Consider the following 14,307-nt stretch of genomic DNA (forward strand, 5'->3'; position numbering starts at 1 on the left):
CTAAACTTTAACCATCCAACACTTGAGCATTACAAGAGTCACATTTTACCTGAATTAAGGAGCAGGAGTATAAGGAGCCAGTTGGTGGCTGGAAGGCAGGAAAATTGGATAAATAGAGGCCACCAAAAACATCCTTATCCACAGACACAATTTCCATAATAGGAATGACAGCTGAACGTTTATATGATCATTTCACTTATGGTTTTTAAAAATCCTCGTTAAGACTCTTGGATAGCGCTCATGTACATTTCAGCTAATGAAGAATGGGCCTCCCTTCCCCTACATGGCATAATATCAATTGAAAGGCAGTGGTTTTACCTCAAGATTTAGAGTGCCTGATATATCATGATAACTCGATCCAACAATCACAGAGGTGTACACTGAGTCCATTTTCAGTGTCTCAGAATTGCACTAAATATACCAGTGTGCAACGGTCTCTGAGTGTGGTCATCATTGTGTGGTCTCTCTACACAGCCAGCAATGACTTCATACTGTAAGTGATATCACATGCCATAGTTGGTTATTATGGCATGGATGTGACATCATGCACCTACTCCAAGATGGCTGGAGGTATTGTTATGTTGCTCTTACCACCATAACAACTTCTCTTACCTGCTCCACACTGCTGACATCTACACTTTAAATAGGTCAGCCAAGTTTGGGAACCTTCTAATGCCAATCAGGTTTACACCATTCCTTCTCTGTACCTTGCTTCTGAAACTTAACTATATATCAAAGAAAGAAGGAGTGTTCAAATCCCATCTGAAGTGAATTTTAAGGACAGAATAGCAGTAGAAAAATGAAGAGGCTGAAAAGCAAGCCTCAGCTTACAACTTGACTACATAAAGTTTATCAGTTTGAAGATTTGCTTAGTGAACTGGCAGAGTGGCGAAGTTTCCCAGAGACTTTGCTTTTTGTGGCAGGTGGCAGTGGTGGGGAAGCCTGATCTGCAGGGTCCGTTCCCACAGCTATGGGCATTTCAGTGCTTTGACTTCCATTAAGAGAACCTGAAAAATTGCACAAAATTGGTGAATTAATGTAGATTTGAAGCAGCAAATTAATTTGAAAGAACACTGAGGGCTATAGTTTCTGCTTTGGCACAATAAATTGCCAAAATGCACCTGAAATCACATTCAGTTATGTTCGGCTCAAAGTTTCATATGAAATTGAATTGCAAATGCAAAATCTTTCACATACTAGCACAACTGGACAGTGTTAATAGAACGTAATTGTTACTTTTCTTCTTTCCATTATAAAGTATTCCTTGATGTACTTAAGAGGAGTAACCTGGTGCAGTTTTATTAATACATCTGAAAATGGGCTTATGACCAAATATAAGCACCTTTAATAACAGCATCCAGTCCTCCACGTGAGTAATCTCATTTAAAATCATTAAAAATGACTTTCAAAGCCAGTTAATAGTTTCATTAGGGTGTAGTAGCCAATTCTTTGTGAATCAAATATTCTTTGATATGAGACTTTGAAAACATGCCTAGTAGTGTTTGTGTGCCTGAGGAAATTAGCACCATTTGAAGAACCTTCATAAACCAATGTGATCAGCACAGCAGAGTGATCTTCATTTGGGAGTGAGGCCAGTTTACTGGTTGGGTTTGATGTGGGTGAACTGAATCTCGACCATGCAGAAAAGATGGTGGAAAACATGAACGTAAGCAGTTTTGAAAATAACTAATTTCTACGTTTAAAATTCCCAGACCTTTTGTGCTGGTTCAGCTGATTCTGTCCGGATTCTATTGATATTAACAGCAGAAACGTGACCCTGGGATCTTGAAGAACTAAGTACACGAGCAATACTATCAGAACAAGCATATTTATCATTAAGCCTATTAGGCATGGAGGAATCCATGAAAATATATCGTTTGCAACAAACATGTTACACCTTGAGTTTTCTCAACTTACTTGCATCAGTGGTTGAAAAAATGTATATAAAGATTTCCTCTGAAATAATAAACAGCTTAAAAAAAAAGCAAATCCTCCAGATTGTTTGTCTATTTTCAACATATGCTCTTTGTGTAAGGGTAGTTTGAAATTTTAGTCAACCTTCTGAGAGAATTAGTATTTATTTGCAATACTCTGAATTAACTCAATTTTTGGACCATTGAAGTTATACATGTTAAATAGAATTGAGAGGGGAAGTTTCCCAGGCTGTTGGAGGTGGGTTTGGAGGTGGTGGAGGACTAGGAAAATTAGAAAAAAACATCGGACTGGAATGCCAATGTGTTCCGGTCTCCTCCTGCCTTTCCTGGAGACAGCTTGTGTGTTTTTTAATTTATTCATTCACAGGGGTATGGGTGTCACTATCTAGGCTTTTAATTTCAGAATTTAAATTCCACCAGCTGCTATGGTGGGATTTGAACCCATGTCCCCCATAGCATTAGCCTGGGTCTCTGGATTACTAGTCCAGTAACATTAACGCTACGCTATCACTCCCCATGAATGCGTATATTTGGTGTGGCCAGCACCCAGCAGGAATTGAATCAACTGGCAGCCATTTGCCAGAAAGATGGTATTTTTCCGGTGGTGAATCCCGGCCTGCCATAGTGTCTCCAGCTCGTCAACTCATAGGAGGTGAGGGAACAGTGGGAGGCTGGGGTGCCACGAAAGTAGCATGAGGTCATCTGCAAGCATAGGCTCAGCAGTGAAAGAGTAGGTCCTGGGGGCTGCTCTCATGGACAGTGCTTGGGCGCAGAACAGCTGCTGGCTCCTCGGCCTTCTCTCACGTCCATCTAGCTCAGCCCCTTTTGTGCCATTCAATTCAGCAGCGCACTCAATGCTGTCACAGTGAAGACTGCCAGCTGTTCTTTAGATCATGCACACTGACCTGCCCTCCTGCCTGCTGAGTCCATCGGTCATCCCTGATTGGACAGCAATCCCGGAGGCAGGTTCCTAATTGGATGCCTCCCAGAAGATTGGATTGGCAGTCTCGCTGCCATAGTGATCAGGTTTGGATTGGATTGGCAGTCTCGCTGCCATAGTGATCAGGTTTGGATTGGATTGGCAGTCTCGCTGCTATAGTGATCAGGTTTGGATTGGATTGGCAGTCTCGCTGCTATAGTGATCAGGTTTGGATTGGATTGGCAGTCTCGCTGCTATAGTGATCAGGTTTGGATTGGATTGGCAGTCTCGCTGCTATAGTGATCAGGTTTGGATTGGATTGGCAGTCTCGCTGCTATAGTGATCAGGTTTGGATTGGATTGGCAGTCTCGCTGCTATAGTGATCAGGTTTGGATTGGATTGGCAGTCTCGCTGCTATAGTGATCAGGTTTGGATTGGATTGGCAGTCTCGCTGCTATAGTGATCAGGTTTGGATTGGATTGGCAGTCTCGCTGCTATAGTGATCAGGTTTGGATTGGATTGGCAGTCTCGCTGCTATAGTGATCAGGTTTGGATTGGATTGGCAGTCTCGCTGCTATAGTGATCAGGTTTGGATTGGATTGGCAGTCTCGCTGCTATAGTGATCAGGTTTGGATTGGATTGGCAGTCTCGCTGCTATAGTGATCAGGTTTGGATTGGATTGGCAGTCTCGCTGCTATAGTGATCAGGTTTACAACCCAAGAATAGTCCTGATGTCCATGAAAAAAAAAGGTGGGAAAACTCAGTCCTAGGATTCCACGCACTATTTGAAGGGAAATTATATCCATTTCATTTAGTGGGATATTCTACAACAATGCACTTGCAATGAGTTGCAGAATGAAGCATAATGTTTTGGAGAAATTCCAAATGCTTTGAGGTTATCTATATGAAACAATTGTCAATTGTGCATAGTTTCCATAAAAAGAGGGGAATTCCAGACAGGCAATGGACTATAATTGTAAGTTTACTACCTAGCTGGATTCCCTGCCGTTTCTGAATTCAGTAACTTTACAGCTGAAAGTACCTAGAGGAGGAATAAATAGCTGATATCAAGGAGCAGACGACTCAAACAGAAGAAAAAAAACAAAAAGGCTTATAAATTAAACTGATCTCCGAATGAGTCATAACTCTTGAGAAAATGTTAGAGAGCACAGTACCAGAGAGCAAGCTGGCAATAATGATGATCTTCTCAGAATGTATAACAGGATGGAGAATCACTGGAGGCCCCAAGAGAAACAGCAGTGAATTTAAATGAACCAGCATACTGATAATAGTTAAGACTCAAGCATTGTTTGCTTTCTTTGTTTCCCTTCTCATAACATTCTTTCGCAGCGGATCTTCTTTATATACAGTTTTAGAACCATAGAAAAGTTACAGCACAGAAGGAGGCCATTCAGTCCATCTTGTCCATGCCAGCCCAAGGACAGCCAGGTGCCCTTTCTAATCCCACCTTCCTGCACCCGGCCCATAGCCCTGCAGCTTACAGCACTTAAGGTGCAGATCCAGGTACTTTTTAAAAGAGTTTAGAGTTTCTGCCTCTACCACCAACTTGGGCAGTGAATTAAAGACACCCACTACCCTCTGCATAAAAAAGTTCTTCCTCATGTCCCCCCCTACACCCTCTGCCACTTATCTTGAATCGATGTCCCCAATTCTAGAATTCTCCACCAAGGGATTGCTGTCCAATCAGGGACTCAGCAGGCAGGAGGACAGGTCAGTGTGCATGATCTAAAGAACAGCTGGCAGCCTTCACTGTGACAGTTCACTCTATCTATTCCCCTCATAATTTCGTACACCTCAATCAAGTCACCTCTCAGCCTTCTTTGTTCTAAGGGAAATAACCTCAACCTATCCAATCTCTCCTCATAGCTACACTTTTCTAACCCTGGCAACATTCTTGTAAACCTCCTCTGCACTCTCTCCAGAGCTTTTACGTCCTTCCTGTAATGTGGTGACCAGAACTGCACACAATACTCCAGTTGTGGCCTCACCAGTGTTTTATACAATTCCAACATTATATCCTTACTTTTATATTCTATACCTCTGCCAATGAAGGAGAGGATTCCATATGCTTTCTTTACAACCTTGTCTACTTGAACTGCTGCCCTCAGGGACCTGTGTACTTGTACGCCAAGATCTCTCACTTCATCTACCCCTCTTAGTATATTCCCATTTATTGTGTAATCCCTGTAACTGTTTGACCTCCCTAAATGTATGACCTCACACTTCTTTCAACTGGCTCCTTTTTGATCAGCTCTTTCAGACTTTTGCATTTATCAACTAAATCTCTTTCCACTGCAATTTCCCATAATCAATTGGAACTCAGAGGCGCTGAGAGCAAAGACTTCAGTGTGAAACTCAGTTAGCATTGCGCTATAAGCTCAGAGCCATCAAGAAAGTAGGCTAAGATAGTTTTAAATATTAAAATTGGGACTTTTAAATATCTGTCAGGGGCCCTTCACATTCTGAGTTCAAATGTATGGCTTATTAAATTAAACAATTGATAGAGTTAGCCAATGCACACCCAGCAATTCAAAATACTTAACCTGTAAAAACGACTTTTTAATAAAACAAGTTGATATCAAGAGTCACCATATTTCACCTCCTTAACTGCTCACGCTTAGTGAAGATGTCAGCTTTGTTGGTGAAAATATTTATGCTTTATCCTATAGTTATAAGTTACATACTAATAGTCAGTTTGATTTAACAAGAAGCCAAACTATGCAAGAGAGTCTGGGCAAATGAGCAAGGCGACAATTTTACCAATTGCTTTCACTCAGTGTCTTTGTTTTCACTCAGCATCGACATATGCACAGCTTCAAAGGATGTCACTGGACAGTGATCCGGAGAGAAAATGCTGGTGGATTCCAACCCCATCCCTCCATGCCACTTCCTAACCAGGACGGAATTGTATTGTGTCGGTACTACCCTAGATCAGAACATCAAACTGAACACAGACTAAGAATTGAGCTTCAGATCTTCCTGGTCTTCGTGATCCACTACCACACCAATGTGGTGTATTCATTCACAGCTTTTCAATAATATACCCTATTGCTTGGCTGTCTGAGAGAAACGCAACCTGAAATGTTATAAAACAGTAAAATTGTGGCCTGTATTCAATATAGACCTCCGTAATCCATATTAAGGATGAATATTTGTTCTGGCGGGAACTTTCTAATCTAAAAACAGTTGTGTTTCCACTTTGGATTGCTTTTAAGTTGATTTTCATAAGGATTTTTCAGTAGCCCTTCAGCTGAACTTAGTACGCATGATAAAATACTTTGGCTGTCACTACCAAATTATACTGAGCAATAAAGAAGAAAAATAGATAGGAAAGTTGTTGAAGAGTGTGAATTGTTCTAAAAGCTTATCTTTACTTGTCACAATTAGAAACTTCAGTTTTCTACAAGGTTGGCAACTACCTAGACATGTACATTGTTTTTCAATTTGACCACGGACTTCAGAATGTTGTGCTCCACACAAGATGACAGCTGGAAGAGTCCAAAATTTGCTGCTGATTAAGGAACACTATGTGTGCGAGACTAACTCATGTCTCAGCTGCATCTCCAATCATTTCAAAAAGGCTGCCCTGTATACCAATAACAAAGCTTCACTCTCCCAGACAATGTTATCTCCTGGGAGCTTGCCCTCACATTGAGAAATTCAAAAGCACATATAGCAAACAGTTGCCAGACCTGGGTTGTTGAAGCATGCATTACGTATGGGCAAGGCTTGGCTTGTCTTGCCTGTTGGCACCATAATACAAGTTAAATCCAAATAAATGAGATGCTGAGAGCAGCTATATGAATATCGGCGCTGCTTTGTGTATGTTAGCAGGAGATGGGCATCTGTTCATTTTTTAGGAAAGCAGTATTTGTTCAAACCAAATTCACAAGCTTGTGCATATTCTTCAGCATTTTCCTACCCTCAGAATCCATTCTCTCTGCTCAGTCCCAAATATTTGTCTGTTGTTCACACTTAAGCTTTCACTGTATATGAGAAAACCCTAAATACTATTTTCATAATTCAATTAATTTTAGGTTGTCTATATTGCCTTTAACCCTGAGGATTCCTTTGATGTTGCTTTTATACCTTTTTGATGTCACAGATTTACTGTTGTTCACCTTTCCAAATCGATTTAATTACTTCCCCCTTGTCTTACAAGTGTCCTCTGTTCATTAAGGATTGGAAGGCAGTCATTTACTTTACAGATAGTGGTACAAAATAAGCTTGAATATTTCACAGAATCACAGTGCAGAAGAGTCCCTTCGGCCCATCGAATCTGCACCGACACATGAAAAACACCTGACCTACCTACCTAATCCCATTTATCAGCACTTGACCCATAGCCTTGAATATTATGATGTGCCAAATGCTCATCCAGGTACTTTATAAAGGATGTGAGGCAACCCGCCTCCACCACCCTCCCAGGCAGTCACCACTCTCTGGGTAAAAATGTCTTTCCTCACATCCCCCCTAAACCTCCTGCCCCTCACCTTGAACTTAGGTCCCCTCGTGACTGACCCTTCAACTAAGGGGAACAGCTGCTCCCTATCCACCCTGTCCATGCCCCTCATAATCTTGTACACCTCGATCAGGTCGCCCCTCAGTCTTCTCTGCTCCAACCAAAACAACCCAAGTCTATCCAACCTCTCTTTATAATTTAAATGTTTCATCCCAGGCAACATCCTGGTGAATCTCCTCTGCACCCCCTCCAGTGCAATCACATCCTTCCTATATGTGGCGACCAGAACTGCACACAGTACTCCAGCTGTGGCCTCACCAAGGTTCTATACAACTCCAACATGACCTCCCTACTTTTGTAATCTATGCCTCGATTGATAAAGGCAAGTGTCCCATATGCCTTTTTCACCACCCCACTAACATGCCCCTCCGCCTTCAGAGATCTATGGACACACACGCCAAGGTCCCTTTGTTCCTCAGAACTTCCTAGTGTCATGCCGTTGATTGAATACTTCCTTGTCAAATTTTAACTTTTGGAATTCTTGTCAGTGGGTGAGTCTGGTCTCATACGAGAAACCTTAAGGCAGGATTTTATAGGTGGCAGTGTCGACTGTCCCGTCGTCGGAAAAGTTGTTGTAAAAATTGCCCCTATCCTAGTGGATATCACTTTGAGGAGTGTTAATTGGCTTGAGATGGGCTCCTGCCCCTATCTGGGCAGGGCAGGAAGTCCCACCTCTGAGACTGGCTGGTAACTCTTTGGTCCATGTAGTGCCATTGGGTCCGGTATGCACTGCTGAATTCTTTCGAGTTATCAACAGTCACAGATTGCAACTCTATCGAGTACAATCACAGTTCTTGGTTTCCGGGAGTGGGACACGAACCCACAACCCTCTGATTTAAAGGCGAGGGTGCTATGAACAAGATGATTGTTGGAGGTTCCTGGCAGGGTCAGGGTTGGAAGCTCCGGAGGAAGGGAATCAGGATGCATAGGCCAGAGGGGGGAGGAGGCACCCTGGTTAGGGCCTCCTTTTCCAATTGGAGGTCACGTGGGGGGAATCCCTCCTTTCCCACCTGTCGCTGACTTTTTCCCACTGCCCATTAAATCACAGCCAGGCCAGGGATAGACAGGTAGGCGGCAAGATAGGCACCCACGCAATTTGCGAACCCGCTGGTAGGAGACTGTAAAATTCTGCCCCAAGTTTCAGCACATGTCTGTCAATGAGCAGGCGTAACGATGACCTGCCCAAGCTTATTTCAGTTGAAATATTTAAAGGGATACTGCAAAGATGACAATTGAAGGATTGTCCAGATGTTTGAACAAAGAGAGAAGCCACAGCAATTGACTCCTACATAGTAAAGCTGCACCTCATTTCACAGATGCCTCCATTGAGATAGACTGGGCACATTTCAGGACCGAAAATGGTAGCCTTAGGCCCATACATGAGTTTGCGCTATAGAGCGAGCAATGATCTGACCAGGGTAGCAATTATCCTGCAGACTACCCGGATCAGATCATTGGTCACTGTATATCGTACATAAATGGGCCTAAGGCAGCTACTTTCCAGCCTGAAAAGTGCCCAGTCTACCTGAAATTGCCCTGGAAGAGTAAGGCATCGCAAAAACTTGAGCAATAGGTGAGATCTAGCCAGTTCACGCTGCTACTATGCAGGTGCAGCATGGGTAGTATTCACCACTAACAGGATGCTGCCATTAAGTCAAAAAGACGTTCTGCCTGCCACACAAATGAGCAATCTGAATTTCAGTGCTGGTGTGATGTCAGGTTTGTAGGATGTACATTCCAACTACTGGTGGATCTTATCAAACAACACATCTCCTCAGCTGTTCACAACAGGCAGAGTGCTGAACATACTCAACCAGCCTGTGCGTGTAAAACCCAAAACATACTGTCTAACGTCAGATTTGATTCCATGATTGGACAGCACTTACTGAACCAAGTGTGCTAAGAATTACACTCACAACCAATTTAAGATTAATAGTTGGGGTTGCAAGGTAGCTCACTTACGTTTGCTAGCAGCTACATATATTCATACACAGTGCTTTGTCCTCTGCAAACAGAAAGAACATGTCCTGGCGTTGTGTCTTTTTCAATTAAATAAAAGCATGGGAGACAGCTGTTCTCTGGTGCATTCCCCAATGGTAATGCCTCAACTAGAGTTGACTTGCTCTTTTTGGATTTAATTAGAAGCTTGGGTATAACAGTTCCCTGGTGCATTCTCCATGGCAATGCCTCGACCAGAGTCCACTTACCAATCAATCATTACCCTTTTTTCATGCAATATAAATTGTTAGTCTCTTTGAAATTTGGTATTCCCATGCCTATCCTGATGAATGCAAGATGAAAAACTTTGACAGTATGTCTCTTTGTTCAGCAATACTCAAGTTCTGTACTACCAAGCGATTATCACAATAATATATATTTTTTATAAAGTCCATTGTGTTATGCAGCATATGAACTGGATTCTTAATAACTCAATGGAGTGGTGATTAATTTCAGAAATGGATGTGTTGGGTGGGGATGTGGAAGAGAAAATAAAATCCATAGGGAAGCAATGAACAGAGGAAAGACCTGTTTAAGACATCATTGCTTCCTCAATGTATTAGCTAATGTTTGTGGAGTTATCATATGATCAGTCTCTAGAAAATGCAATGAAAAAGCTAGGAAACCTGAAGTGTTTATCAGTTACATGTCATCTACAGAAATGGAGAAGGAAAAATATCAAGCACTTACACAAATGATAAGGAAATATTTTTCTTCATTCAGCTATTTATAGTATGATAGCACTTGCAATTTCTTGCTGATATCACATTCCATTCTGGTGTGGTTTGACTGCAGTTTCACAGCACAAGGTAACATTGATGTTTTTGGAGACAGTATGCAAAATAAAACTGTTCTGAGTTTTCCCATTCACTGTCCAGTTACAATTATTTTTAATTGGATAATCTAGTTTGTTTAGTTCTCTTAATATGTTCCTTTGTGGGGTAAAAGGATGCCTTGCCATCCTTTGGGCTGGGAAATGGTACATGCCATGGAGTGTTCTGAAAGACAGGGGTGGAGAGGGGGAATAATGTACCAAATTGGGGAAGTACTAATATTTATAAAATGTTCTGCTACTACCTGACAGCGACCTGCTCAAACACAGAGTACTGATTTCAGCAAGCCACTGCTAACACATGTTACAGGGAACATGCACTTTGGAAAGTAGGTGGTATCAAGCAGTGTCAGTAGCTTTCAACAATCAAGCTACTTCCAATGCTAAACTACAAAACAGCAGCTCAGGTGAACTTCTGCATCATGTTCTCCAATTTTGGTTATTCTTTAAATGATAACAACATACCAATGGAATTTTTAGTACCATGCTTAAAAATGTAATTCTTCTTGGCACTCAAAAGTCTAAACAGAATAATCAAAGGAAAAGTTATATGTAAAGGTAACACAAGCTGCTTTCAGGTATCAGAGTTACACGCTAACTGGGCATTGATTTGGTACCTTATTTATGTTCAGACTAGCAGCTGAAATTCGACTCTGAAAACTTAAGAGGTATCACAGCCTGCTGCTGAAGCTACCTTGCTAACATTGCAGTTTGGGTTTACAGGTTAGGTTTGGCAGCTAGAGTGAAAGTGTGTGAAGCAACTGAGCAGGACACTGGCATATCTGCAACTGAAAATAAAGCTTGCCCTTTTTGAACTCTGTTTCATAAGGATTACATAAAGATTCTGAGTCAGTTCCTTGGAAGTTCAGTGAAAATTGTTGACATGTTAAGGAACAGCACTTATTTCTGTTGCTGCTGAAAATTGGACTATAAAGTATTCCAGAATTTATAATTTTTGTAACTTTCCATTTAAAGTATTTGGAATAAAGAAACCCAATTAGCAAAAAATTATTCATTTATTTCATAATTAACTCCATTAACCCTACAACCAATGTCTGCGCTCATCCATTTCTGGCTTCTTGCGCATCCCGATTTTAATTGCTCCACTATTGGTCATCTTGCATTCAGTTGTAAAGGCCCAAAACTCTTGCATCTGTTCTGATGACGCTACCTTCAAAAACAGCTCCTCTGACATGTCCTCCTTCTTCCTTAACCGAGGTTTTCCATCCACGGTCGTTGACAGGGCCCTCAACCGTGTCCGGCCCATATCCCGCGCATCCTCCCTCACGCCTTCTCCTCCTTCCCAGAAACATGATAGGGTCCCCCTTGTCCTCACTTATCACCCCACCAGCCTCCGCATTCAAAGGATCATCCTCCGCCATTTCCGCCAACTCCAGCATGATGCCACCACCAAACACATCTTCCCTTCACCCCCCCCTGACGGCATTCCGTAGGGATCGTTCCCTCCGGGACACCCTGGTCCACTCCTCCATCACCCCCTACTCCTCAACCCCCACTTATGGCACCTCCCCATGCCCACGCAGAAGATGCAACACCTGCCCCTTCACTTCCTCTCTCCTCACCGTCCAAGGGCCCAAACACTCCTTTCAAGTGAAGCAGCATTTCACTTGCCTTTCCCCTAACTTAGTCTACTGCATTCGTTGCTCCCAATGCGGTCTCCTCTACATTGGAGAGACCAAACGCAAACTGGGCAACCGTTTTGCGGAACACCTGCGGTCTGTCCGCAAGAAAGACCCAAACCTCCCTGTCGCTGGCCATTTTAACACTCCACCCTGTTCTCTTGCCCACATGTCTGTCCTTGGCTTGCTGCATTGTTCCAGTGAAGCCCAACGCAAACTGGAGGAACAGCACCTCATCTTCCGACTAGGCACTTTACAGCCTTCCGGGCTGAATATTGAATTCAACAACTTTAGATCTTAAACTCCCCCTCCCCCCATCCCCACCCCGTTTCTTCCCCCCACCCCCCCTTTTTTTTTCAATAATTTATATAGATTCTTCTTTCCCCACCTATTTCCATTATTTTTAAATCTAAACTAAAACCTTGTTAGTCTTTCCACCCCACCCCCACTAGAGCTGTACTTTGAATATCCTGTCTTCCATTCTTAATTAGCACTTTTCTCAGACAAATGTCACCACCTTCGACACCTCTTTGACCCTTTTGTCTGTGACATCTTTTGATTATCTGCTCATCTCCACAATCACCACACCCTCAATGTCTATCTCTCCCTCCCCCCCCCACCCACCTTAAACCAATTTATATTTCTCCCTTCTTCTAACTATGCTTCAGTTCTGCCGAAGGGCCATGAAGGCTCGAAACGTTAACTGATTTCTTCTCCGCCGATGCTGCCAGACCTGCTGAGTTTTTCCAGGTAATTCTGTTTTTGTTTTGGATTTCCAGCATCCGCAGTAGCTTTTAGCTTTTTGTTTTTATCTTGAATTCTCTTCCTCAACTTGTCTGCCTTTCTCTTCTCCTTCATGACATTCCTTTAAACCATCTTCTTTGACCAAGCTTTTGGCCACCTCTACTAATATTTCCTTCCATGGCTTGGTGTCAAACTTAGTTTGATAATGCGCCTGTGAAAGATCTTGGGATGTTTTATTATGTTAAATGCACTATACAAGTGCAAAAAATTGTTATGTGAACCAAATGTTTGATGCTTTATAAAAAATTCTATCGGTAGGATTTTGGCCTTGGCCGGGGAGGGCAGGGGCAGTCGGGAAGTTGCCCGCCCCCCGCGATTGGCTCCGCACTGCGATTTCACTCGGGCGGGCCAATTAAGGCCCACCCTTCGTGGATCACGAGTGGCAGTGCTGAACGCTGCCTGTGCAGGTAGGTGGAGGAGGGAGAGGCAGGCCTAGCAGCATGTGTGAGAAGGGGCGTTTCAGTCTCCCTGAGGCACATAGCTGCCTCAGGGAGATTGAAGCACTGTTTAAAAAAAAATGAAGAGAATACAAAACAAATTTAATAAAACATGTCCCCTCATGTGACTCTGTCACATGAGCTGGGACATGTTTTTAATTCAAAGATAAAGTTTTTGTTTAACGTTTATTTGCTATAGGAAACCTCATGCCATTCATGGACCCTTTAGAGGTTGTCATTTTGTTTATGATGGGTTCAGGACAGAAAGTGTTCAAATCTTTTAAAATAATTTACTGTTCTTTGCAAATAATACATTGATCTCCAAGCAAGCTGAATTACTTAAGAGGACAAAGTTAAGTGGGAGGGTGGGGGGAATAAAATTAATGTGAAATGAATTTATTTGACAGTAGGTTATTCATTGTGCTCACTTAAGTGAACTACGCAGACTGCAGTGAGGGTCCATTGACACCCTACTCTCCAAACTCCACCAACTCTTCTCACACCTTTCATACCAAGAGCAGTCCCTACACTACAGACCGCCTCTTAGTAAAGGACGATGCTGTGAAATATTGCAATTCCAAAACTAAACGGGCAGATAGGTTAGTTGTTGAAAAACTACTTCTACTGCGATTAATTTTTAAAAATTCATTCACGGGATGTGGGCTTCGCTGGCTGGGCCAGCATTCATTACTCATCCCTAGTTGCCCTTGAGAAGGTGGTGGAAATATGATTATTTGTTTCATCTGAAGTTCGTGAGAAACTATAGATGGGAAGAAACGATATTTAGGGACACCATCACACTGTCATGTGTTACAGCGTTTCAGTTCAGGTGCTGTATGTTTATATTGAAGGTATAAACTGGTGGGACACATATAGGGTGCGCACAATCTAACACTGCATTATATCATTACTGCTTTTAATAGTAATGACCTATGCTACACATATATTAGATGATACTTGTAATCAGATGCCAACAATGGGCGTTATCATTTTACTAGGACCTTTATGTGATTGGTGAATTTATTGGTGAATCTTGAAATGGGGGAGAAAAAATAACATGATTGAGGGGAAGATCAGGGGCCTGGAATCAGAAGAAGTGCCACTGCCCTTGATCTCTCTCTCTCTCCCTGGTCCTGATAGCAAGTAGTTAGAAATCTGAGACTTTTAGATTAACCTCCATTTCCTGGACACTACAGGGGT

General features: G+C 42.4%; 1 protein-coding gene across 1 annotated transcript in view; it reads right to left on the reverse strand.

The window, feature by feature from the left end:
- Positions 1-871: 871 nt before the first annotated feature.
- ralgapa2 (Ral GTPase activating protein catalytic subunit alpha 2) overlaps positions 872-14,307 on the reverse strand; it is a 515,740-nt gene continuing 502,304 nt past the window's right edge. The window contains exon 41 of the mRNA XM_078556382.1: positions 872-1,007. The gene's annotated coding sequence lies outside the window, so the exon portion shown is untranslated. The remainder of the gene's footprint in view (positions 1,008-14,307) is intronic.

This window comes from Cetorhinus maximus, chromosome 14 (assembly GCF_964194155.1).
Source record: "Cetorhinus maximus chromosome 14, sCetMax3.hap1.1, whole genome shotgun sequence".
Taxonomy (NCBI): domain Eukaryota; kingdom Metazoa; phylum Chordata; class Chondrichthyes; order Lamniformes; family Cetorhinidae; genus Cetorhinus; species Cetorhinus maximus.